The 24,823-nt window shown below is 33.2% G+C and overlaps 1 protein-coding gene across 8 annotated transcripts in view; it reads right to left on the reverse strand.

Annotated features, from left to right (window-relative positions):
* Positions 1-24,823, reverse strand: part of LOC136978768 (thiamine-triphosphatase-like) — a 148,475-nt gene that overhangs the window by 103,454 nt on the left and 20,198 nt on the right. For 5 of the 8 annotated variants that reach the window (XM_067274593.1, XM_067274597.1, XM_067274598.1 and 2 more), the window contains exon 2: positions 23,930-24,017. The exons of the other annotated variants lie outside the window; for them this stretch is intronic. The gene's annotated coding sequence lies outside the window, so the exon portion shown is untranslated. The remainder of the gene's footprint in view (positions 1-23,929; positions 24,018-24,823) is intronic. 8 annotated transcript variants of the gene reach the window in all.

The following is a 24,823-nucleotide window of genomic DNA, read 5'->3' on the forward strand; positions in this document are numbered from 1 at the left end:
CGTTAAAAATTATTTCTTTATTTTGTACAAACAAAATAAATATATTGAAGAATATAAAAACATGAAAATTATACTTTAGAAGTAAATCTAGTATCAAAAACGTTCGATTCAGCACGACACAGTCTGACTGAAAATTGTTCGGATAACTGGCGATTCGGATTACCGGGGTTCGGATTAACGACTCTCTACTGTACATCCTTCATATCAGATATTTATATTACGATTGATAACAGTAGCAAAATTACAGTTATGAAGTAGCAACGAAAATAATTTTATGGTTGGGGTCATCACTACATGAGGAACTGTATTAAAGGGTTGCAGCATTAGGAAGGTTGAGAACCACTGCTGTAGTTGTTTGTATGCAAGTCAGCAACAACTCTGTTTTTCAGTGCATGTGATACATTAAGGATTAAACTGAATGATTTTGTTTAGTATTGAAATGCAGTTATTTTATTTTTTTGGTTTTTCTTTTGCAATTTTGTTGAAAATCATTATTATTTAATATTTGATTAGATTGGGAATTTTCATTTAAACTAGCCTAATTCCTATTTACAATTCAACAACTTTTGTAGATAATTGTTAATAGAAATAGGCCTAAGCCTTTATAACATGGACAGTGAAACTAAAAGTGCTTTGTAGACCTTCGTTGAAACCATCACCTAACAAAACAGCTACATGCATTATGCCATGGTATGTATTCCATCACTGGAAACATGCAATGTGTGATCACTTAAATGCAAACATCCTTTAAAACTAAAGAAGCTGTAAAGCAAATTTCAATCTAAAGTCAAAGAGATTATAAATTCCAAAAACAACAACAGCTGAGAAATTCAACTTTTCTCCAACACCAGGGGTGAAATACTCAATCTGGAACCTGTTACCGGTGTAATCTTGCATAAAAAATCTTCTTTCCACAAACATTTTCAAACCTTTGAAATAGTTCTTCCTCAGGCAAAGAAAAAATTCCATTGGAATGCTTCAAAAATACGAAACATGTATAATTTAAACAGAAAAATCAAAAGGAATGTTCGATTTTTTTTTTTGTTTAAATTATCCAAGTTCCGTATTTTCAAAGCATTCCAACAGAATTTTTTCTTTGCCTGAGGAAGAACTATTTCAAAGGTTCAAAAACGTTTGTGGAAAGAAGATTTTTCATGCAAGATTACACCGGTAACAAGTTCCAGATTAAGTACAACAACAACTGGAAAATTGTTTCCATACCTGGGAAGGCAAATTTTGATACAGTCAGGAATTGCTTCAGCATTTCAACAACACTTGCTGAATCAAACAATGCAAAATATCAGAAATGCATTAATGAACTCTTGTATATATATATATGATCATCAAGATTGTGTTCCTATTGACACAGTAGAATCTGCAGATTTCCTTACTTGGTCAAAACAAGGCTTCCTCAAACGAAAGTGCCAAGAGTAAAAACAGTTACCTGCTGGCAAGATTTGAAGTTTGAAAAGCTGAAGGAAATACTGGAAAGGAAAGTTGCAGATGTAAGTTGGATGACATTTATATCTAATGTTTGGACTGATAAACTGAACATTCAGATGTTTAGGTTTAACTGTGCACTTTGTAAAAGAGGAGAAAATGGAATCTGTCATTTTATCTGTAGCAACAATGGAGTATAACACTCGAGAGACAATATTAGAGCAGAAATTATGAAAATCCTGCAAGTGTGGGACTGAGTCACAGATCATGTACAGGAGGGTCTAATGATGTGTTCACTTGTTTATAATCGATCAGCGCCGCCGTAACTTATCCGTTACAATTCCCAGACACGCACCTGTTATCAAAGAGTTGACCGTTACGATTTGACCGTTACAAGATTGACGGTTGCGATTTGCGCTGATCGATTATAAACAAGTGAACACATCATTAGACCCTCCTGTACATTGTGACAGCTAATGTGAGTCATATTGTTAAAGCTGTACAGGATATGTCTGGTCAGAATCACCATTTCTACTGTTTTTCCCACATGCTGAATCTTGCAACAAATGATGCAATAGGCGGATGTATGTCATTTTAAAACAAGAATTCTCAAGTAAAAAGCATCATCACCCACTTCAAGCATTCTGTAAAAACTACATATAAACTATGTGAGAAGCAGTTGCTAAGTAGTGTTTCACCAAATCACATTCTCAAATTAGAACAGGTTATCCCAACCCATTGAAACGCCATTCTTAATGCTGGAATATTTTATTGCATTATACCATTTTGTTGTTGCTGCAGCTGCTGACTCAAACTTTATTTAAAACTCAATAAGAAACTCAATAATGTTGGTAGCATTTAAAAAAAATATTAATGGAACTATCAACAGTCTTAAGCCCTATCAATATTAATATAGACAGTAAATTTTAGACTATCACCCATCTTTAATATGTTATGTGTTATGCCAATGGAGCAACTGATACAGTCTAGTAGAACATAATCTCAAAATGTGATACACGGCATTTGTGAAACAGACCAGCATTCATGTGACGACAATCATATTCTTGGCATATTATTTGTAATACCATGCAAACTAAATACTTTCACCACTTCCTTCATCTCCTCTTGCACATATCAAGAGTATCTTAGTGAAGAATCTGAGGCTCCAATATAAGGTTGATACATGTGAGGCTCCACAGAGCTCACAGGTATCAACTAAATCTCTTGTAAGACCTATATTAGCTTCATCTGAAAACAGCACTCCAAGATCGTTACCACAATCACTTGAAGAACTTGAAAGATGTAGTACAATAGTCAAAACCTCAACCCCCTAAAGGAAAGAGAAGTATCAAACCTTCCATGTAAAGTAACTGCCAATAAATGGGTAAAAATCAAGAAGGCATAGGAAAGTAAAAAGCAGCAGCATGATATTTGAAGGACCAACAAGAAAAACATGAAACCCAGTTGCAGATTAAAGTGATTCATCAAGAAAATCTGATTTAATAGTTCTAAAGACATACTGCAGGATCCTAATTCAACTATAGCAAAAGAAGCATTTGTAATTATGTTACAAAAGGGAATATATTCCAGGAGTGGCAACTAATATGACCAGTACTTCAGCAAAACTAGGTGTAATGGAAATGAGTGGTCCTAGCCATTGAAAATGGTCTGAAAAAAGAAAACTGCTTTTGGTATCAATTGGATGATGTAATTAAAAATATATAGTCATCTACAAGCAAAAATTCTCGTTATACATACTACATTCCTGAGATAATGAAATACAAAAAATAGTTTCTTACAATTGTAAAAAAATATTTATATTTGTATGCAATAAAAGAAAGAGAACATGGATGTTTTACTCTTCTTTATCTTGTTTGTGATGATTATATTGAGATGGTCTTGTAAATATTGTTTTTAATGGATGCATCATAGCCACAATGTACTGTAGGTATTGGCCATCTCAGTTGTCCTCAAGCAGTATACAGTATACTCCCAGAAAATAAAATTATTATGAGGGTCTTGGAGTTTCTAAGAGCATAGATATTGGGGTTCCTTCTGAAGGCCAGGGAAAAGTTGTTGCCTCCTGCTACTTTGCAGTATATAGGCATCAAGATCTTGTTATACTGCACAATCTTGAATTTGTGATCTGATGTTTACATTTTTGGCCTTGCTCCAAATATTTGTTTATTAAACTTTTGATTAATCAAGATGAATAACTATGCTGAATAGTTAATTGAGTGATAGAGTATACTCCCAGAAGGTACATCTTATTGTGAGGGTCACTGGAGTTTCTAACAAGTGCATAGATAGTGGGATTCCTTCTACTGGCCTTCCTTCTTCCCTGCTAGTACTATAATACACAGATCCCAATCACCTCCATTTGGCATTCAGAAATCAGAGCATCCAGAAAGTGAATGATAGATAATGATATAGTCCTATGTAGGGCAAATGAATGTAAGGACCTGGGTCTGGATTTACAAAAAGTATTGTTAGTTACATCGTATTCCTGTGACAGTTAATTACGACAAATTTACTACATATCATATCTGCAATTCATGAAGCTCATTATAACTCAATTTACTATTTATAACAAAATATCAGTGATCTGATTTTGAGAGTACAGTGGTGCCTGGTATAATGTACGCCTCGAATAACGGACTGACTGTGAACAACGGACTTTCCGGCATAATTGGTGACTGCTCCATGGGTACGTTCTTTAATAGCAGTCGCTCTGCGTCTCTGCTACTACGGGAGTGCGCTGCTGTTTGTAGGCATTTAGGAACGACGGTGAAAGAAAGAAAGATGGCGGCGCCCGCACTATCGATAGTATCGTGATGGAGGAATCTATAATTTTAAAATATGAGCTTTAAAAGGCAAAAGAAGGGTCCCAATTGTAAAATTTAACCATAAAATGGATTATTTGTTGAAAGAGCATTCAAAATAGCCTCGAAAAAATATTCGTAAAGACACTTACATCACCGCGTGCGCTAACTTGTGCTTTCACAATTTCTAAATTCTCATTCATAAAACCACATAATGGACCCGGAAACGAAACTATCTGAGCCATGGAGGACGCCATGTTGCTTTCCACCGTAAACTACTGCTACAAGCGGCCGTTCGACGGCATGCACTCCCACGGAATTTAGGAACGCGTTCCGCAGGAATTTTTAAACGGATGTCGTTCACGCAGAGTTACGCGGAGGAATAAAAGAACGCACCCCATGTTCATTTTTTTAATGATACAATACGGTTATTTTATGCTGCAAAATGAATTAGATGTTTTAACATGTATTTCTATGGGAAAATGTGTTTCGTATAACGGACGTTGCACTTAACAGACGTGCACCCGGAACGGATTAAGTACGTTATATGAGGCACCACTGTATACTGTTTCATCCAATAGGAATATAGTCCGGGAAGTTTCAAATAATGGGAATTGTCTCAAACATGAGATACAGTGATTAAATAGAAGAGAGAAAAAGAAAATGTCATTTTACTTCTTTTGAAATACAGGTGTTGATGAGTGGCGTAGTGTAGTGGGAGCAGCAGGGGCAGCCCGCCCCGGGCGGCACTTTAAGGGAACGGCAAAATTTCACAATAAATAATAATAATACCTAAATAAGGGGACGGTGAAATTTTCCTCCGCCCCAGGCGGCTGACACCCATGCTTCGCCACTGGTGTTGATAGATGGAATCTAAAAGAAAAAAAAAACATAATAGAAGAGAAAATAGATCCAACTGTTACTTCTCATGGAGAAGGTAATTGTTGGAGATAGTGTTGCTTGCCACCTTTTCAAAATTGCTGACCTGGACGGCAGGTCAGGTTTATTCGAACAGAAGTCCCTGACCCATGCACAATGTTATTTTACCATGCAAAGAATAATGTGCATGCCAGTTCTAAATCAGTTAGGGACTTGTGTAGGAACTTAAATTAAGAAATGAAATAACTTAGATTTAAAGAGCTGAGAAGCAAAAAGAAAAAAAAAGGTCGACAGATTGCTACGAAATTCAGGACAAAATTAATTGTTAACCTGGACAATGAATTAAAAACCGAACTGTCCGGGTGAAAACCAGATGGGTGATAACACTAGTTGGAGATTGAGCCTAATTTGTGAAGAAGTGAATGGTGTTAGTTATATATAGAAGAATAGATGAAATCTGATGTAAATGGAGAGAGAAAAATTGTTTCAAAATGAAAAGGTTAGCAAAATTTCCATATAATTGATTATAACAATCCTATTTGTAATTTTAACATGATTATAAGAATAGAATGATGTGAATGCCTTTTCAAACAAGGTTTCAGTTCCTCAATTAAATGAAAAATTGTTTCTTTTAACATTCATTAGTATCAGATTAATTCCATTAACAAAATGTCTTCAATTGACAGATGAAATAAACAATAAATTTTTGATAAACTGAGTAATTTGTTGATCAAGAAAACTAAATATTTAAGCTCACTTTCTGCAAGGCACTTTTGTTTGTTTCTAATTAGTTTTGCAAGAAGCATTTTTTTCTACATTTGGAAGAGTCCCTCGTAGACATGGAGGAAATGCCCTATACTTAAGTGAAATGCACTTAGGAACAACATTATGTGCTCTGCACTTTAAAAGAAACCATAGTTGGACATCTAGTTTTTGCCACTGTTTCTTTAATTTCAGCATGCTGTAGAAGAGGTTTCTCGCAGTTTCCATTTCTTAATATAGTCTGGTATGCTATTCATGCCAAGTAATGTTAGTAATAAAAAGTAAACTCACTGTGTACAGCATTATAAAATATTTTTCTTCCGAGCGCTTTCGACGAATGTATTTCCGTCATCTTCAAGCGAATGAGAGCTTTTTTTTTTATATCGAATGTGAATGTTCGAAACAGAGAAGAACACATATGAATTTAAATACAACAATTTTTTGGACGACATTCGACAAGAATCCGCTATGATTTTCAAACATGTATGATGTTACGAATGTGCTGTAATACGGCGCACGCATGGTACTGTTTCCTGTTAATGGTGTGACAGATGACGTAAATTGTCGCTTAATCATTTGTATAGGGCGATCCATATGTTGGGCAGTTCCAGAGTAGGTGCATTGGACATTTCCAATGTTGTTATGTATAGCGACCCCATACAAAGAAAAGCTTTCGGTCATTGCAAGTCCTGAGTATAGTAGAGTGGGCCCATAACGGGTTGTAATTCGTGTCGTGCACCCTTCTTGTGAGTTCAGTGTTGCACCTTCCTTTTGCCACATCATCCTGGTGTTCGGTCAAGCAGATAGCCAACATTCTTGCTGTGGCCCCAATGTATTTCGTATTATTCCCCATTATTGGATTTTCCAATGGAAGTGCATAAATTCCTGACTTCTCAAAGATGGAGAGCTTGTCTCAGTCATTGCAGAGAAGAGAGTAACGAAGAGAGGGGCAGGAGCAGACCATGTTGTCTAAACATGCGGCAAATGCGTAGAGAAAGTGGACCGAGGTATGGTAACAGTGGTTGTACAAGTGTAACTTCCCTCCTGTTAGTAAACATGGTGCTTGGAAACAGCGTCTTCTTGACTCTGTTGAGTACATGTGTGTACTTAGCACTTGAGAAGCCCGCTGCACGTACCACTGAGTTAATGTTGTTTCATTCACTGTTTATAAGCTCTTGGGTTGATGGCAGTAAGAAGGTTCTTCTCAGCAGGATGGTGATGGCGGCATCAACATAACATGCAGGCTGGAATGCACTTGCTGGGATGATGTGCGGTAGCATATTAAACTTGTGTTGAACAGAGAAAAGTAGTTTTTCGGAGGATCTACGTATGCACAGATCTAAGAAAGCTATAGCCTCATTACTTTCTTTTTCCCACGTAAAATTGATGGAGGTATATATATTAGAGACTTGCCACATGAAGGTACAAAAGGTTTCATCAGTGCCCTCCCAGGCTATGAGGATATCAGTTCCTAAGTGCATTTCACTTAAGTATAGGGCATTTCCTCCATGTCTATGAGGGACTTCCAAATATATAAAAAACGCTTCTTGCAAAACTAATTAGAAACAAACTAAATATTTATTGACTATCTTGAATTGTCTTCACTTAAGACAATCCACTCCATGTCATAATATAATGATGCCTGTTTACAACATTTTCAGTTATGACAAGTTTTATAAATACCAAATTGTAGTATTGCAACTTATGACAAACATTCATCTTAAGTTGCAATACAACATCGAATTTGGACCTAGTCCTCATGTATAGATCAACATACGGAAAAGGCATACTTGATCACATTACATTGAACAGAAGGCACCATTGCATCTTCTGACTACCTGCAGAGGCTACACAACAGAGTGGTCCATTTCACAAGAACTCCTTTGGCAAATGCCTTAAAAATTAACAAATACTTCCATCTTGGAACCTTTTTTTGAAGAATTTTTGCTTTTGCCATGATGGGTTATAAGATGGGATACCAACTCTATCCTGTCATGAACAAATTGGCATCTCCAACAATACTAATAAAAAAATCCTCCAGTGGAAGACTGTTGTTTCTGGTGATTGGACATAGCAAAAGTGAAGACATTTTAGTCTTTCTATGTATTTTTTATTAATGTGTAAATTTGTCAGCCAATTTTTAAAAAAAAAACATTTTTATAACCAGTATGAACATTGCAACCAATAAGCACTAATCTTGTTTAAAAAATTAAACAAACAACTTAAGGTACACTAGTTTGTACTATACTCTAAACTGACAACAGATGTGGCTGATGTTTACAAAACATCCCTTTCTTTTTTATTGCAATTAGCCCAATTTAAATACTATGTCACCCAAATTTGTATTAACATATCATTATTTAAATTTATATTATTTTTATGTTTTATAATTTCAAAATGTTCTATAAATTTCTTTTTATAACTGTTCATTTCTTTGTCATATTTTAATGTTCTGTTTATTGATATCACAACAGTTTTCTTCAATATGTAAATATAGGAGTGAATTTTCATGCTTAAGTTTTATTGCCACTTTGTGCTCTTTTAGCCTAACTTCAGAGAGCCTTCTGATTTCCCCCAGACACTTTTTTGTTTTTACACAAGCAAGGGATACTGTAGACCATTCCTGCAACTTTGCTTATATTTTTTATATTATCCTTTTTCTTTTATTAATATTACTTTATGTTTTATTATTAAATCTAGGGGCTAGAATGATATTATTTCGTAGATTATTCTTTAAAAAATCAAAAACATTTTAAAATATGGGAATAATACATAAGTCTTATCACCTTTATTATTCTTTGTTTTAAACCTGTTAATAAAGAATTTCTGAAGCCAAATTTTTTTCAATCTTTTTAGATAATCTATATATATAATCGAGACGAGTTGATAATGATAATAATAATAATAATCAGTGCAGAGCCCAAACGGTTAGGAGTTGAAAGTTGAAATTTGGTACACAGTTAGGGTATGTCACGAGAATGCATACTAAGAAAAGATTTTTCGAAATTCCTCTCCACTGGGGAGAGGGATTAAATCTTAACACTTCCATCAACAATGGAAGTGTTAAGTGGCAATGAAAATGATAAGAAATGAATGTCAGATGAAAGTGTCAACAATGAAAGTGTTACGTAACAATGGAAATGTTAAGAGCCCGAACGGTTAGGAGTTGAAAGTTGAAATTTAGTACACAGTTAGGGTACCAAATTTAAGTACCAAAGTGTTAAGTAACAATGGAAGTGTTACGTAACAATGTAAGTGTTAAGAGAAAGTGATGTGGCCGTCGGCCATGATATTGTATATTTTGTATATTTTATATTGAATTAGTCTTAGATTTTCTTTGTTCCTTTGTCTAACTCTTTCTAGAACTTTCTTTGTCTAACTCTTTCTAGAACTTTCTTTTGTCTAACTCTTCCTGGAACTCTCTTTGTCTAACTCTTTGCCCTTGGGGAGGATTATCTTTCCCTCAATAGTAAGAACAAAAGAGGGAGTGAGGCCGTGAAGCAAAACAGACAGAAAGAGTGCCAGTCTGGGTTGGAATCCCGAAGAGGTAGGAGCTGAAAAGGAGTGCTCCAGAAAGGGAGAAGGGTGATCTAAGAGGATAAAGTGCAGAGAGAGATCATCGAGGAAAGACGACTCAGTCTGAAAGAAAAAGATTATAGACGAAAGATCTATAAGGAAAAGGGCTACAAACGTAACAAAAGAGAGAGATCCGAAGTTGTTCCCCACCAAAAGACACATCGCAAAGAAACCCGGGTATTTCTACTATTTTTCTTATCTTTCCTTATTTCTTCTATTCTTCCAATTTCTTTTAGTTTTAAGTTAGTATAAGTTAGTGTAAGTGAATACGGTCCTCGTCAGATTGTCGCGTGTGTGCAAGATAACTGTTTTTGAGGACAAACATTTAATGCCTATATATATATTAAATTCTGGAAGTTGTAAAGTTGGGATCCTATGTAAAGAACCTGTTCAGAGAGAATAAAACTACTTTGTATTAAGTTTTATTTTGTACCATTTCGCTCGCGGGATCGTGTACCTCTTGTTACGAACACCACAGTGACATGCAAGACGCAGATGCAGTTTTTTTCGTTTTTGCGGGAAATCGAACATATTTTTAGACCTATCTAAAAATTCTGTAATTAGTCTGGAAACAGGGAGGACCCAATTCTTGCATTTTGTGAAAACGGTTAAGGTTGACTATAACATAATAATCTTAATATTTGCTAAAACGGTTAGGAGTTGAAAATTGAAATTTGGTACACAGTTAGGGTACCAGATTTAAGTACCAAAGTGTTAAGTAACAATGGAAGTGTTAAGTAACAATGGAGAACAAGAGAAAGCGACGTGCAAGATTTATGGGCTCTGGAAAAAAAAAAAAAAAAGAGTAATATGTTAGAATACATTCGGTTTTCAAATTTAAACAGATTAGTTCGATTTTTCTTTAGAACATTCGATGAAAATCGAACGATAAAATCAAAACACATCATGAAAATTGAACAATATTAGAACATTTGATTTTCAAATTCGACCTTTCTTTAGAAATACTTAGTTTGTAGATGAAATTACTCTTTTTCTTTTGTGACTATAATGTAATAATCTCAATCTTCGCTATTGTTACTTTTGCCCGAGCAACGCCGGGCCTACCTGCTAGTTATTTAATATTTCTTTTTTAATCTATCAGTCTCTTGTAACCTATCCAATTCAGTCACTCTGCTCCATATTTTTTGTATTTCTACCATAAAACAGTTTTTTTAATACCTACTGGAAAATATAGGACTCTAATTTTGAACACAGTATTTTTAAATTGGGCTAATTGCAATAATAAAATGTAATAAAAGAAAGGGATGCTTTGTAAATGTCAGTCACATGTTTTATCAGTTTAAAGTGCGAACTACGTACTTTAAGTTGTTTGTATAACTTTGTGCTTATTTGTTGCAATGTTCATATTGCATATTTTCATTAAAATGTTATTTTATGAAAATTTTGCTATTTTTTTTATACAAAGGTATATAAAGTTTAAATGTTTGTTTTCATTTATGTAATTGTTTATTAGGTTTATTGTATCATTGTACCATGTACTGAAGAGGGCTAAAGCTTGAAATGCATTTACATTAAGAGTGCTATTAAAATATATTGGATGATACACTCGTCTGTTTAGGCCTTGTCATTCAGAAGAAATCTGGCTGATCACATCAGGATTCAAAAAATACATTTTTTAGTTTTCTAAATTTACAATGTATTTCTGGATTAATTTTTTTTTATTATGCTAACATCAAACGATTGCAGAATGTGCAATTTGCTGGAGGGCATTATATTTCAACATTGCTCAGATTGACTGTTTTATGGCAGGGTGCATTATCAATTAATAGTTACCAATTAAACATTACAGTTTTCTCTCTTGATATCCCTATTAAAATCTTCAACAAATTCTTGGAAAAGTAAGGCTGTTATCCATTCATTTTTGTTGTGCTTGTAATGGTAATAAATAGAAGAATCAAAATTTTTAAAATACAAGGCTTTGCAAATCTTCAATAACAGTCATAGTGTCTGAATTACAACAAAAGGCAATTGTATTTCTATGTTTGTTCTTGCAGCCTTTCACAGGTGCATGAGCAATTGTTTTATCAGGTTGTAATCAGTAAAGTAAAGCAGTTTCATCCATGTTATATACATCCTTCATATCATACCACTCTATTATTGTTGACAGACTAGTTCTTCCCTCTTCTACAACATTCAAATCAACATCAGCAGTTTTACCATGTTTCTTTTTCTTTCTTTTGCTGTGATAAGTCAAGACCCTGTTTAAACCAATGCAGCCACCCATTGCTGTAACTAAAATTGCTTATATTAATCTGCTGCTCAAAATATTTCTGCTTGCTTTCCTACCACATCATCTGTGACAGTGCCATTCTTTGCATTTTCTTGCACAATCCATATCACTAATCCTTTTTCAAGTTCATCACATTTTCCAGTTTTCAGTTTTCTAGTAGCTCTATTTTCTGCATTCATCCACTTGCTTTTTTGCTTTAAAATATCTCTTACCATCCATCTATTTATTGATACTAATACTTCAATCCAAAAGCTTTAAATTGTATTCCAATGAGATTTTAGTTTGAAATAAAAATTTTTTTACTAATGTTTTCAATCTGAAATTGGAGATCTTCAGGTCTGTATATTTGATGATGGAGTGATTGAATAGAAAAATGGCTTTTATGAAAAATTAAACAAAATAAATTCTTAAAACATAAATATAAATAACAGTAAGTATAAAAAGTAACAGTAAATATAAAAGTAAATAGAGATACCAAAAAATATAAAAATAAAAAGTAAGTGCTTAAAGATTATATAAATATAACCACAAACTTTTCATTATACTGTCCCTACATCATACTGTTACATCATAGATTGGTAATGTGATTATATAAGGGTTGCTGTGCGTATGATAGTTGTTTTTCGTCTTTGAATTTTTTTGCAGTGGCCCTTTTTACCAGATTTAATTATTTCCAATGCTTCTAGTATTTTGAAAAAATTGGTGTGTTTGATCTCTTGACGATGGTTGGTAGCCTTGTTGAGGAAGGCATGCATGTCATTATCCATTGCATACAATGGTATCAACAAATATAATTTTGTTTTGTTTCTTTTTGTTGATGTCATATTTGTATTCAGCTTATTCTTATTTTGAGTGACCTTGTGGTGGAACTAATATATTCAAGTTCATATCCAAATTGGTCTTCTCTCAAAGGAACTTTATAGCTCAAAGGAACCCTGATAAACGTATTAGTCTATCCTTTCCATTCCTAAGGATGTTAAAATGGTAAGATTGTACCTGGAAGTCAATTTGGTCTCTTTTAGATTCACTATTTACTTACACAGTGGTAACATATGTGGTTATATTCAAGAATGATATGGCTTGTGTTTCTATGTTAATTGTATCAGTTTTCATCCTTAGTGTCCAAGTTGTGAGTGTTGTCAGAAATTGTTATTAAAAGGTTTATTATATCACTCCAGTTTACCAGGTGGTGTTTTAACTCATCTATTTACATTTTTCTTCCAGACAATAGAAGTGATTAGCAATATATTTTTGAGAACAGAATGGATGGGTTTCACTATATGCACAATTTCTTGCTTTTTGATGATTGTAAGGAAAATTTTTTCTTCTCTGTTGTGTAAAAGACAAACAATTATAGTGTACAGCACAGTATGTACTCTACAGCAAGAATTCAGAACACAAAAAGATCTGAACAGTTTCTGACTTGACTGACAATGTGTGTCAAGCTCTCACTAACCATTATTTGGGCCGAGTGCAGATCTTAACTGTCATAACAGTCACTCCTAACCATCAATTGGGTAAAAAAGACCATTATTAGTGACAAAACTTCTTGTTTCTCACATTTTAAAATTGCTAGGAATTCTCATTCCCAGAATATTTTACCTTAATTTTTCTGACGATAAAAAATTGTGGTGGTTTATCCAAAATATTTTGTACAGAAAATAACAATTTTATTTAAAATCATGGTTGGAGGATGGCAGAATATGGGGTAATGGTTTTACTAATTTACTATGAAACAAATCATTTTTCGGAGACTTTTGGCAGAAAATCTGGAATGGTAGTACATGGAACTGTTTATTTTAGGATTCTATCATCTATGACTAGTTGCTAGGTGCTGGCTAATCTGTCTTGTAATATATATCTTTGTGCACATCCAGCAGGATCTGGTGTTTCTTATCTAATATTTTGTTGAGAATATATACCTGGGGTGCAGTCTGGTTCCATAATTATCTATTTTGTTTCATCTTTACCAATGTAAGATGTGACATTTGCTAACATGGTGGTTTGTGAAGATTACAAGATCATAAAATTATAAGATTTTGGTCATAGGATCTGCATTTTTTCTCCTTTGATCACCCAGTCCTATTGAGTTACATCTGAACATTTTATTTTATAACAATCAACTAAAACAAAGAAAAAAGTTCTTCATTAGATACAGGTATTTTTAGAGATCTTTTCTTTATTGATACATCATCTCCACTCTCTGAGATTTTGAAATCACTGGACTTTGATTCACTGGCAGGAACAAAGTGTTCGTTCAAAATATCTATATGAATATTGTCTTTTTCAATATCAGACTGGTCTTCTTCAACATTATAAAGACGTCTCAATATATGTTTTGCAGATAACAGTTTTAGAAAAGGACACAGTTTGTTTAATATTCAAATGACTGTGTTCTCTATTGAACTATTTTTAAGGCAAATATGGGAGGTAAGAAAATCAACAGTAAAGCAAAATTGTCAGTCTCACAAGCATGACAAGCATGCTACAATGTCTCTCTTTAAATATGCAGTCATCCAATTATAATCATAACTTCTGGTGACATTTTAAATTTTAAATCACAGTTTGATGAATGGGCATTCAATTTTCAGTGATTCTCTGAACATTTCATTTCAAATTTACTATTCAATAAGTGCACATTTACAATTCAAATTTTGTAGCTATTCTTTGCACACTCCATTATAGAATTCAAACATTCCATCTTGGACCTCAGCTATTCCTGATGAAAATCTACAGAATTGCCTGAAAATGTTTAAACTTCTCATACTTTCATTGTTGAACTGACCTTGAAGTTTGTATATGACTTTGTATTTATACTGTCCAGTTCTGATTCTGAAGTATGCTTTTTGTTACACTTCTGACTTGTCTTGCCTTCTTGGATGTCACAGATTGTAGTCATGTCCATGTTTTATGTTGCTATAGATCTTTTGAAGTATTTGAAAAGTCTTTGTGGAGATTTTCAAAGTTTAATAAAAAAAAAAAAATCTAACATTTCTCAATTTTCAAGTGCATTCTAGAATTGCAATATGATACTATCACAACATTACAAAATTGCATGTAGCAAACATTCTGGATTGAAAATCAATTCCACTTTGCAGACTGATGCTCAAATCTATAAGGCATCGATCCTTGATGGCAAAAATACTGTATTTTGTGTTACCACTGAACAGTGGAAACAGTCCCATTTCTTTTTTTATGGAATCACATATCTTCTAAATAGATTGGTTTAAAAGCAAAGATCAGTAGGAGGCAAGTAATGACTGTTAAAAACTGATAAATCTTAATAAATCTGGTTTATCTAAGATTAACCAGTTCTACAGTCACAAAAATCAAACAACCAACAGAAATGGTAAAAACTCACATTAGCAAATGTTTTCCTCCACATTAAATTGACATCTTCAGGCCCTTAACATTATAAATCTAAACCGCCTCTGTATTTCAAATCGAGGAATTCCATCTTGTGCAGTTCAAATTTGAAATGTTAAGATTGTCACTAATGTGCATTTTTTACCAGTTCTACTGTGTTTTTGGTTTTTGTGACAGAAGTTTATTGAAAACAGATTCAGGTAGCATAATTAGTAATGTTTCTGCACAATGAATAGGAAATGGGAGTTCAAATCCACTCCAAATTAATCTTTTCTTCCAGAATATTCTACATTAATTTAATTCTAATTATTAAATTTAATACAAGTTAGCAACTTAATTGCCTACACTTACTATAAATTACTTTATATCTATATATTTAATCAGCCAAGTCATAGCTTGATAAATCCGGCATCATCATTCAATTAAGTTTAATTTCTAACTAGAAAATCAGAAATTATTGCTTCTCAAAATTGCACCACATTCATATAAACTTGGAATTATATGGCATACACCACACAAATTATAAATAACAATACAGTCAGGAATGGGTGTTATTAAATTTTTTCAAATACAAATTATGTCACAATGCCAGGCTGCAATTTTTAATCATATTTTTAATTTATTTCATTTAAAATATATGCTCTCCACCTCAAATTAGTACTGGCCTGCACCCTGTACATCATACTTTTCCTTTAGTAATAGAGTTGTGCCAGTCATTCAGGGGAAAATTTTTGAATTGAAATAATATGACTTCTAATTTGTATCAGACATTTGTATATAGTTAATCGAGGCCTCCTACCCCTATGGTTTCCATATCTGGTCTCATCTTTTATCTATCTAACTCCATTCTCAAGATTAAGGAAAGACAGATAGATGGTATTATAATATAACTGCCTGCCTACTATTTACAAATTGTTGCGCAACAGGAATGACAAAGAAAACATGTGCAGAGCTCCAGGAATTTATAAAGTACCGCTGATAGACAATAACTACAATAGACACCTTGAATACATTGGCACTACTAGACGCTCACTCCATAAGTGTCTACAGGAACATAGATATGACATTAGGAGAAAAACGCTAACTACCACCTTTGATGGGTATCTTGATTAACACAGTTAATTAATCCCTTGATCCTACTACATATCAAAATCATGTTAATCAAAATAGGGTATCTATGTTAAGTAAAAATAGCTAGTAAAGCTGCATAAATTAAAACTTCTGCTGCACATATAAAGGGATTGCTGCAATTAATTTTGTGCATTAATCAAATTCCACATTAAGCAAGGGATACCTATAATGCTCTCCAAGCATCTGACAGCAGTGCAGAATCTTTAAAGTTAATTGCAGTCCCTTTCATAATAGCTTTATAAATTTCAAGTTGTGTTGGAGCCATAATATACACTCCTCAAAAATGAAATTGCAACACCACAAAAGAATGTGCATAGCCACATGCACATTGCAGATCTGGTAAGATGACAGAGATATGTAAATGATTAAAACAAACTAAAATGCATAGCAGACACCTGTTTATTCAGTAATGAATATGGCTCCCACAGCAGCTGTACAGGTTGCTATATGGCAAGGCTTACTATCAATGAGACAATTAATGCTTGCCTGAGGTATCCCTTACCAAGCTGCATCCACTGCAACGTGCATTTCATCTATAGTATAGGTGGTAATTTCCATATGCCTCATATCAGATGAGCTCCTACAGGTGTTCAATGGGAGAGAGATCCAGCATGGCTGCTGGCCAGGAAAGGATGCGAATTCTGTTCAGACTGGTGAGAGTTCACCATGCAATCGATGTGCAGTCAGACATTATCTTGCTGGAACACAGCGTCAAGTGCAGCCTGCACCAGTGGCCAAACCACAGGTCCCACAATTCATGTGACATATTGATCTGCTGTCCACTGATTGAACACAATACCTTCCCAAACCATGATGCCCAGTGTGGGATAGATGTGACACTCAGTGAAAAGGACTGGTACAGTGAAAACTGCTTAGGCAAACACCTGCATTCGATCGGCACCTGTCAAAATGGGCAAAAATTTCTGGCACGGAATAGTTTATACATAGTCTTTGTATAAGTTACCCATATTAAATGACCACCTGTGTAACGCGACCGCAGGCATAAATTTTTGGTCCAAAACAGCATACAACAACTGTAATAAGCGACCACTTCTGAGAATATATCTAATCTAAACTCTTGTTTGAACCCACCTCGGGCACGTCTCCCACCCTTGAAATTAGGTGCAGGTGTTAATGAATTAGTCTAGCAACAAAGGAAATTCATTTCATTTTGTTCGAAATTGTCCTAAAAACAAAAGAAATGCAAAGTGCTGTCATTAGAAGATCATGTTAAAGTTATCAGAGAAAGTGAAAATGGTTTATCACATCGGCAACCTTCCTATTTTGATTCCGTGATTGTCAATCGCAAAATGTAATGAAATCGTATTATGAGAAAAAATAATAAAATTGTTTTATTATTAATTAATAATTTTTCTTATTGTACTTAAGAAAATATTAAATATTAAAAAAATACAGTATTTTTAAAGTTAAAATAAGATTAAACTAACGAAAACCAAAACCAAAGTGATGGGAGATATACAACACACTTGTATATCGATAACGTAATACACACAACTGAGGAGCAAACAAACAGAACCAAGTTGAATTAAGTAAGTCGGAAAAAAGAAAGTGTGCATTATAATCGAGAAAATGCGAGTATTGTATTAATCTTTATAATATTGGTATTTAATCTGTCTTATAAAATCACGACAACTCTTGTAAATCGAGTTATCCGATAAGAATAAAATACAATACCAATATAGCTCTATCGTTGAAAAAATTCCCTTATTTTTGCTCACCTCGTATTTTGCTTAGTAGAAATGGCTAAAAAGTGTGCAAAATACATACAGAAATATGGTATTACAGCACCACCTGCATTGGACGACCACCTGTCTAAAAGACCACTTTTTGAAGGAACCATGGGTGGTCGCCATAGACAGGTTTTACTATATTTCCTAGGATACTGTCATACCTGTCCAAGGCCATCATTCCTCCATAGAGAGAAGCAGGATTTATTTGTAAACAACACCCAATACCATTCAGTGGTCCAGTTGCAATGATGAAGACACCACACCAGGTGTGCAGCCCTGTGTTGAGTTGTTAATAGTGCCATTGACAGTGACAGGCAGCTTTAGATGTCATGTGCCATGGTAAATGGGTCCTGATGGACTGTGCAACAAATCTGCTGGTCTATGCACTCTGTTGTGTGCTGGTGCAATCCACTTCTTCTTTGGCATGTTCACAGATGTTTCTGCATCCATCATGACACACATCACTGAATGGTACTCATATCTTGCCATGCATATCAACAAACCGAGGTCTTACAGCTCCAGGATACAGTCCCATTTTCCATACATTAATTAGTGATATTGAGCTTGCTATCTATTCTGAGGCATTTTCTATGCTTCTATGCTGTAAACTGTTGCTGATAGCATTTACAGCTCAAGCCAGCTGCTGGCCTATATCACCCAAAACTGGATATCACATGACCTGAGGTAGATGTAAACTTAATCATTTGCATGTCTCTGACAGGTCCTGCAAATTGCATGTGGCTACACACATTTCTTTGCAGTGTTACAATTTCACTTTTGAGGAGTGTAGTTTGATAGAACATGTAATGTAGTAGACATGCTCTATTGAAGGACACATCATCATCACAGTTACAATGTCTAATTGAGTAGTGTTGAAAAGGAGAAAGTTATGCAATTCACAGAAGCTAGGTTCAATCTTGATAGATGAAAAAGTGACTAAAAATTGCATACCATTATGTAAATTTCTCCCTGCATAGTAAGGTTGCATAGTCTCTGGAGTAAACAATGGGACCAGTAATTACATACAAAGATTGTTAGAGGTTAATCTTAATAAATTGATTAAGAATTCTCTTGACATAAATGGAAGGTGAAGCACATCAGTTGAAGATGGGAGCCTTCCTTGTGGATCTTAGCAAATGCATAGATGTGTGGTGTAGGAGGAGCTGGAATGGTGACCCTTTGTCTGCATAGAAGTGTTTTACTTATCTAAAGCATGCATTGAGCTCACACTCTAGCCACCAATAATATCAAAAAGAAAAACAACACCCAGGATGTATATTTCAGCAAGAATGACTAATGTCTTACAACTATGTGATGTATTGTGGAATAAGTTCTGAAAGCAGCAGTTCAAGTAAGATGAGAAGAGTGGTTGTAGTTTGACAAAAAGGAGTTTACTAAAAAGGAAGGAAAAAGCATGCTAGCTATGCTAAAATAGATAAATGTCTGTTAAGAATGCAAAAATATTCTTAAGAAAGTTATCAAAAAATTATTTGTATGCTTCCTGATTTGTATGGGTTAAGTAAGCAATATGTTAATTCAGTGAGGCTGTTTACTTTGAAAATTATTTGAGAATTTATGGTATAATACACAGACAACAGACACACACCCCACACACAGTATGAATATGAATACCGTATTTTACGGACTATAAGACGCTACAGACTATAAGACGCACTTTAATTTTTAAGCATTTTTTTTTTTTTTAAAATACATATAAAATACATATAAGATGCTACGGACTATAAGACGCACCTGAATTTTGGAGGCAATTTTTCGAAGAAAAAAATGCGTCTTATAGTCCGTAAAATACGGTATATACACTGTGTATATACATATATATATATATATATGCATGCGTGTGTGTGTGTGTGCACGCGTGTATGTCAATATTAATGATTAGTATCATTTATAATTATATATAATATATATATACACTAGCAGATGAGCCCAGTGTTGTTTGGGCAAAAAGTTACAATAGTGATGATTAAGATTAAATCATAACCAATCTTACCCACTTTTACCAAGTGCAAGAATTAGGTTCACCCTCTTCCAAGACTAATTAGAAAAATTTTAGATGGGTCTAAAAATATGTTTGAATTCCTGCAAAAAACTGCATCTAAAACAGTACAGTAAAATCTGAATTCAGGGTAATCCTTAACCCTCTCGCTCTCCCCTGTGGAGGGGAGAATTTTGGAAAATCTCTTTTTTGTGTACATTCTCATGACATACCCTGTGTACTAAATTTTAATTTTTAACTCCTAACCATTTGGGCTCTGCACTTAATATTATTATTATTATTAACCTATCTTGATTATATTATAAGATTAGGGTCAAATTTATAAGAAATTTTGTTTTCACTATTCTATTTATCGGATATCTAATAGAAAAAAATGATTAAAATTATCATTGGATTTTAACTGAATAAATCTTTAGTTTAAGTAACCTAAAAAATAAAAAATGACATAACCCATAGAATAAGAAAAAATCAGAAAATTTTTCATTATAATGGAGAATAACTTACTTGATGATAACCTTACTTGAATAAAATGTTTAATTTTAAATTCTAAAATCTTCTTTATTATTTACACTTTAAAATGACTAAAACTAACTCTCACCTCCTCTTTCCTCAGGGGGTGGAATTTACAAAAATCTCTTCTTAATATGCATTCTCATGACTTACCCTACTAAAATGATGTCAAAAACACAAAAATTGCATTTAAAATAGTACAGTGGAACCAGAGTTCTTCAGAATAAGCCTTAATCCTTTCCCTCTCCTCTGCGGGGGGGAGGATTTCGAAAAATCCCCTTCAGTGTTAAGAAATAATAATGATCATATAAATAGTTACATTTGTTTACAGTAAAATTTCTATGCAAATAAAAACTTTTGTGATTATTGTGAACGAATTACAATAAAAATATTATCATAAAACTGGAGTAAAGATGTGACTTCTTTGAGCATATTTTAAACAATTATGTAGAGAATGTGAACAGAATTAAATAAGTACAGTTTTGCAAAAAGAAACAGCAACTCAAAAAATTTGCTATTTGTAATACTAATTATACATGTATCAAACCAAATAGCAAGAACAGTGCTATTTGGTTTGATACATGTAGAACCTGACTAATTTGTCCTGATTAAGCTGTCCCAATAAGACAATTTTAAGAAAACAGACAAAAATCTTACATCAAAAAGGAACAATAAAGATACAAAAATCATTTATTAAACAATATAATTAATATTCAGTATAAATAATATATGTAAATAAATTCAAGTTCAAAAATAATATATTAAAATATAATCATTAAACAAAAAAAAAGAACAATTATTTTTGCAGAAATTTATAGAGCATATCTTGATGCATTTTTTAATACTATGCAAGAGAACAAAATCAGTGTAAGCATACAACACAGAAATAAAATTTCCTTCATTTCCATCTTGCATAAAATATTGTCTTAGTTCAGGAATATATTTTCTGACTTCTTAGTCACGAAGTCTTTATCAGGAGTAGTCTCCATCACTATCCTTATTTTCTTTACTTTTTAGGTGTTTCTCCAACACAATTTGTTCAAAAATTGCATCTACACAATCCTCATTTTCACTGCAACATGAAACATTTTTATCAATGTATTTCTTTAATAAATTTTTTATGAATTCTTTGTGATTTGTAACATTTTGTAGTTCATAAGCAAATTCACTATAGTTATAGCTTACATCTGGCATTTCCAATACTTAAGTCTTAAAACCATAATGAGAAATGCAGTTTCAAATTGTAATACTGCTTACTTTTCTTCAACTTCAGTGGCATATTGTATTGCTCGTATAATAGTAACCTTAAAACTAATTTCATCTGGTTTTGTAGATAATGTTAAGATATTTTCTTCAATTGAAGAAATTATTGTACTAGCCTTCCACAACATAATGTTTTCAAATTTTTTATGATTCTCACATCCAATGGTTGTATGAAAGAAACTCCAGATAAATGCTTTTCAAACACTCTACATGAGGATAAGCAACAGAGTTTTGAAAAGTAGCAAAACTGTTCATGGCTTTTTTAGCAGTTTTGCATCTCAACTCATAAGTCATTTCCTCAATTGTAAACAGTTGATTCTAAGATCTTAAAGAATTAGCAAGGACTAGCATGCATTCCAATGACTAATAACTTTCGTACATCAATTCGTGACAATGTACAGTAGCATATACAATAATGCAATCCATTGTGTTTTTTGAATCTGACAGTACAGTAGAGCGTCGATAAGTGGAACCAATTGGGGACTGGGGTCCTTCCAGTTAATGATTTGTTCCAGTTTCCGACTTTGTACGAAAAAATACATTAACCTGTCCGATGTTCAAATTTTTCTCCGTTGCGTATCACTTCCTGTTGAATTTTTCTCCGTTGCGTGTCGCTTCGTGTTGAATTTTCGTCGATTTTAAGCCTAACGAAAATTTTTATAATAATCATCGTATCGTTATAAATATATCGTATCGTTAAAAATTATTTCTGCATTTTGTACAAACAAAATAAATATATTAAAGAATATAAAAAACATGAAAATTATACTTTAGAAGTAAATTTAGTATCAAAAACATTCGATTCAGCACGACACAGTCCGACTGAAAATCGTTCAACTTTCCGGCCATTCCACTTACCGACGTTCCACTTATCGACGCTCTACTGTACTTTATTTCATGTTTATAACTGAGGAAACCATCTGGGGTTCTGGAGTGGTAAAATAAAACAGTCCTGTTTCATCTGCATTGTAGATTTGATCAGGACTAAATTTCTGCAGCAATTCTGGCAACTTAATTGATTTACACTTTTTGGCACTTTTAGTGTCAGCACCATGTGCCCTCTTAAATTTTATTTCATGTCTGGTTTTCCTTTGTGATGACCACCTATCTATAACTTTGAAATTCATATGACCCATGTTTGTGGCTAACTTTTCTGGTTTGGATTTTAACATTGGTCCATTAACATACTCTTCTTTTTTGCTTATGCTGTCTCAATAAAGTGGTTGGGATGTCCCAAATAAATGAAGTAAATATGCCTTATATTACCTATCTTGTTTCCATCTTTCAATATATGTCCCAAATAAATGACAATGCCAATTAACTGGAATGTACTATATATTGCATTCAACAATTTTGAAAGTAGTAATTGATCAACAGAAAACAGCATTCTACTGATGAATAGTGGAGTCAAAATCTGCTAGCATTTTGGATTAAAAGAATCAAACATGATAATTTTTTATTAAAGTAGAAGAAAGTAATTACAAAATACTGAAACCCCATAATAAGCTTTTCTGTTCATGAAAAAATCATAAAAAGAATATGCCAAAATCCTTTCATTTACAGCAGTGATGAGCAATCTGCTCTGTTTACAGATTGCTCATCACTGCTGTAAGGATGTAAGTGAACTTTGTAGGTTTCCAACAGGCTGCATACATTTTTTCTTATGGAGTTGCAGTCTTTAAACTGCTGAGTAACAACATACTCCTTAACTGCCAGATACTAAAATAATATATGCTAATAATATGCAAACTAGAAATATATAGTTCATTCTCATCTGTTCACTAGTTAAGTTTAGTTTGAATGTCTTTGTCAAGAATATCAGCTAAATTAGGGTTGCATATTGGCATATGGCAGAAAACAAGAAAATAAAATTACATTGCAAGTCCCACAAGCTGCATGTAGCTATTGAAACCACTCAACTAATTTACAGTGATATTTTTTTTTTTTTTTTCAAATTTGAACAAGGAAGAAAAAGGATTTGAAAATTAAAGAGCAATAATAAAATGTTCAAAAACAAAAAAATCTCTTAGAATTGCTGTTTCATAATACTGAAAATTGCACTCAATGTTTATGCCTCCTTGGACACGTAGTATTTGGTTTTATATTAATTATGACAATTAATATTAGAAAAAGTCACTCTCTCTAGACATGCTCAACTTACTTAAAATTATGTCTAATCTTTCACTGATTTTCTTCATGATGCATGACTGACAACAGCACTTCACAATCTGTTCTTTTCCACTGTAAACCTGCAGAAGAATGAATCATGACACAGAAAATTGCTATAGCATTCATTATAATATCAAGGCAAATAGAAATGATTATAATCAATAATTAAAGACAATTTTAAAGCAATTCAAATTAATTATTTATGAAGACTTTATAGTAAAAAATTAAAGCAATTATGTTTGAATTTTTGTAAAACATCAGTTTAAAAGCAAAACCTTGAATTATCCGATATATACAGTAAAACCTGTCTATGGCGACCACCCACGGTTCCTTCAAAAAGTGGTCTTTTAGACAGGTGGTCGTCCAATACAGGTGGTGCTGTAATACCATATTTCTGTACGTATTTTGCACACTTTTTAGCCATTTCTACTAAGCAAAACTTGAGGTGAGCAAAAATAAGGGAATTTTTTCAACGATAGAGCTATATTGGTATTGTATTTTATTCTTATCGGATAACTCGATTTACAAGAGTCGTCAGGATTTTATAAGACAGATTTAATACCAATATTATAAAGATTAATATAATACTCGCATTTTCTCAATTATAATGCACACTTTCTTTTTTCCGACTTAATTAATTCAACTTGGTTCTTTTCGTTCGCTCTTCAGTTGTGTGTATTACGTTATCGATATACAAGCGTGTTGTATCTCTCCCATCACTTTGGTTTTAGTTTTCGTTAGTTTAATCTTATTTTAACTTTAAAAATACTGTATTTTTTTAATATTTAATATTTTCTTAAGTACAATAAGAAAAATTATCAAAATAATAAAACAATTTTATTATTTTTTCTCATAATACAATTTCATTACATTCCGCAATTGACAA

The sequence above is a fragment of the Centruroides vittatus genome, unplaced genomic scaffold, assembly GCF_030686945.1.
Source record: "Centruroides vittatus isolate TY-2023 unplaced genomic scaffold, ASM3068694v2 contig_549, whole genome shotgun sequence".
In the NCBI taxonomy this organism is placed as follows: domain Eukaryota; kingdom Metazoa; phylum Arthropoda; class Arachnida; order Scorpiones; family Buthidae; genus Centruroides; species Centruroides vittatus.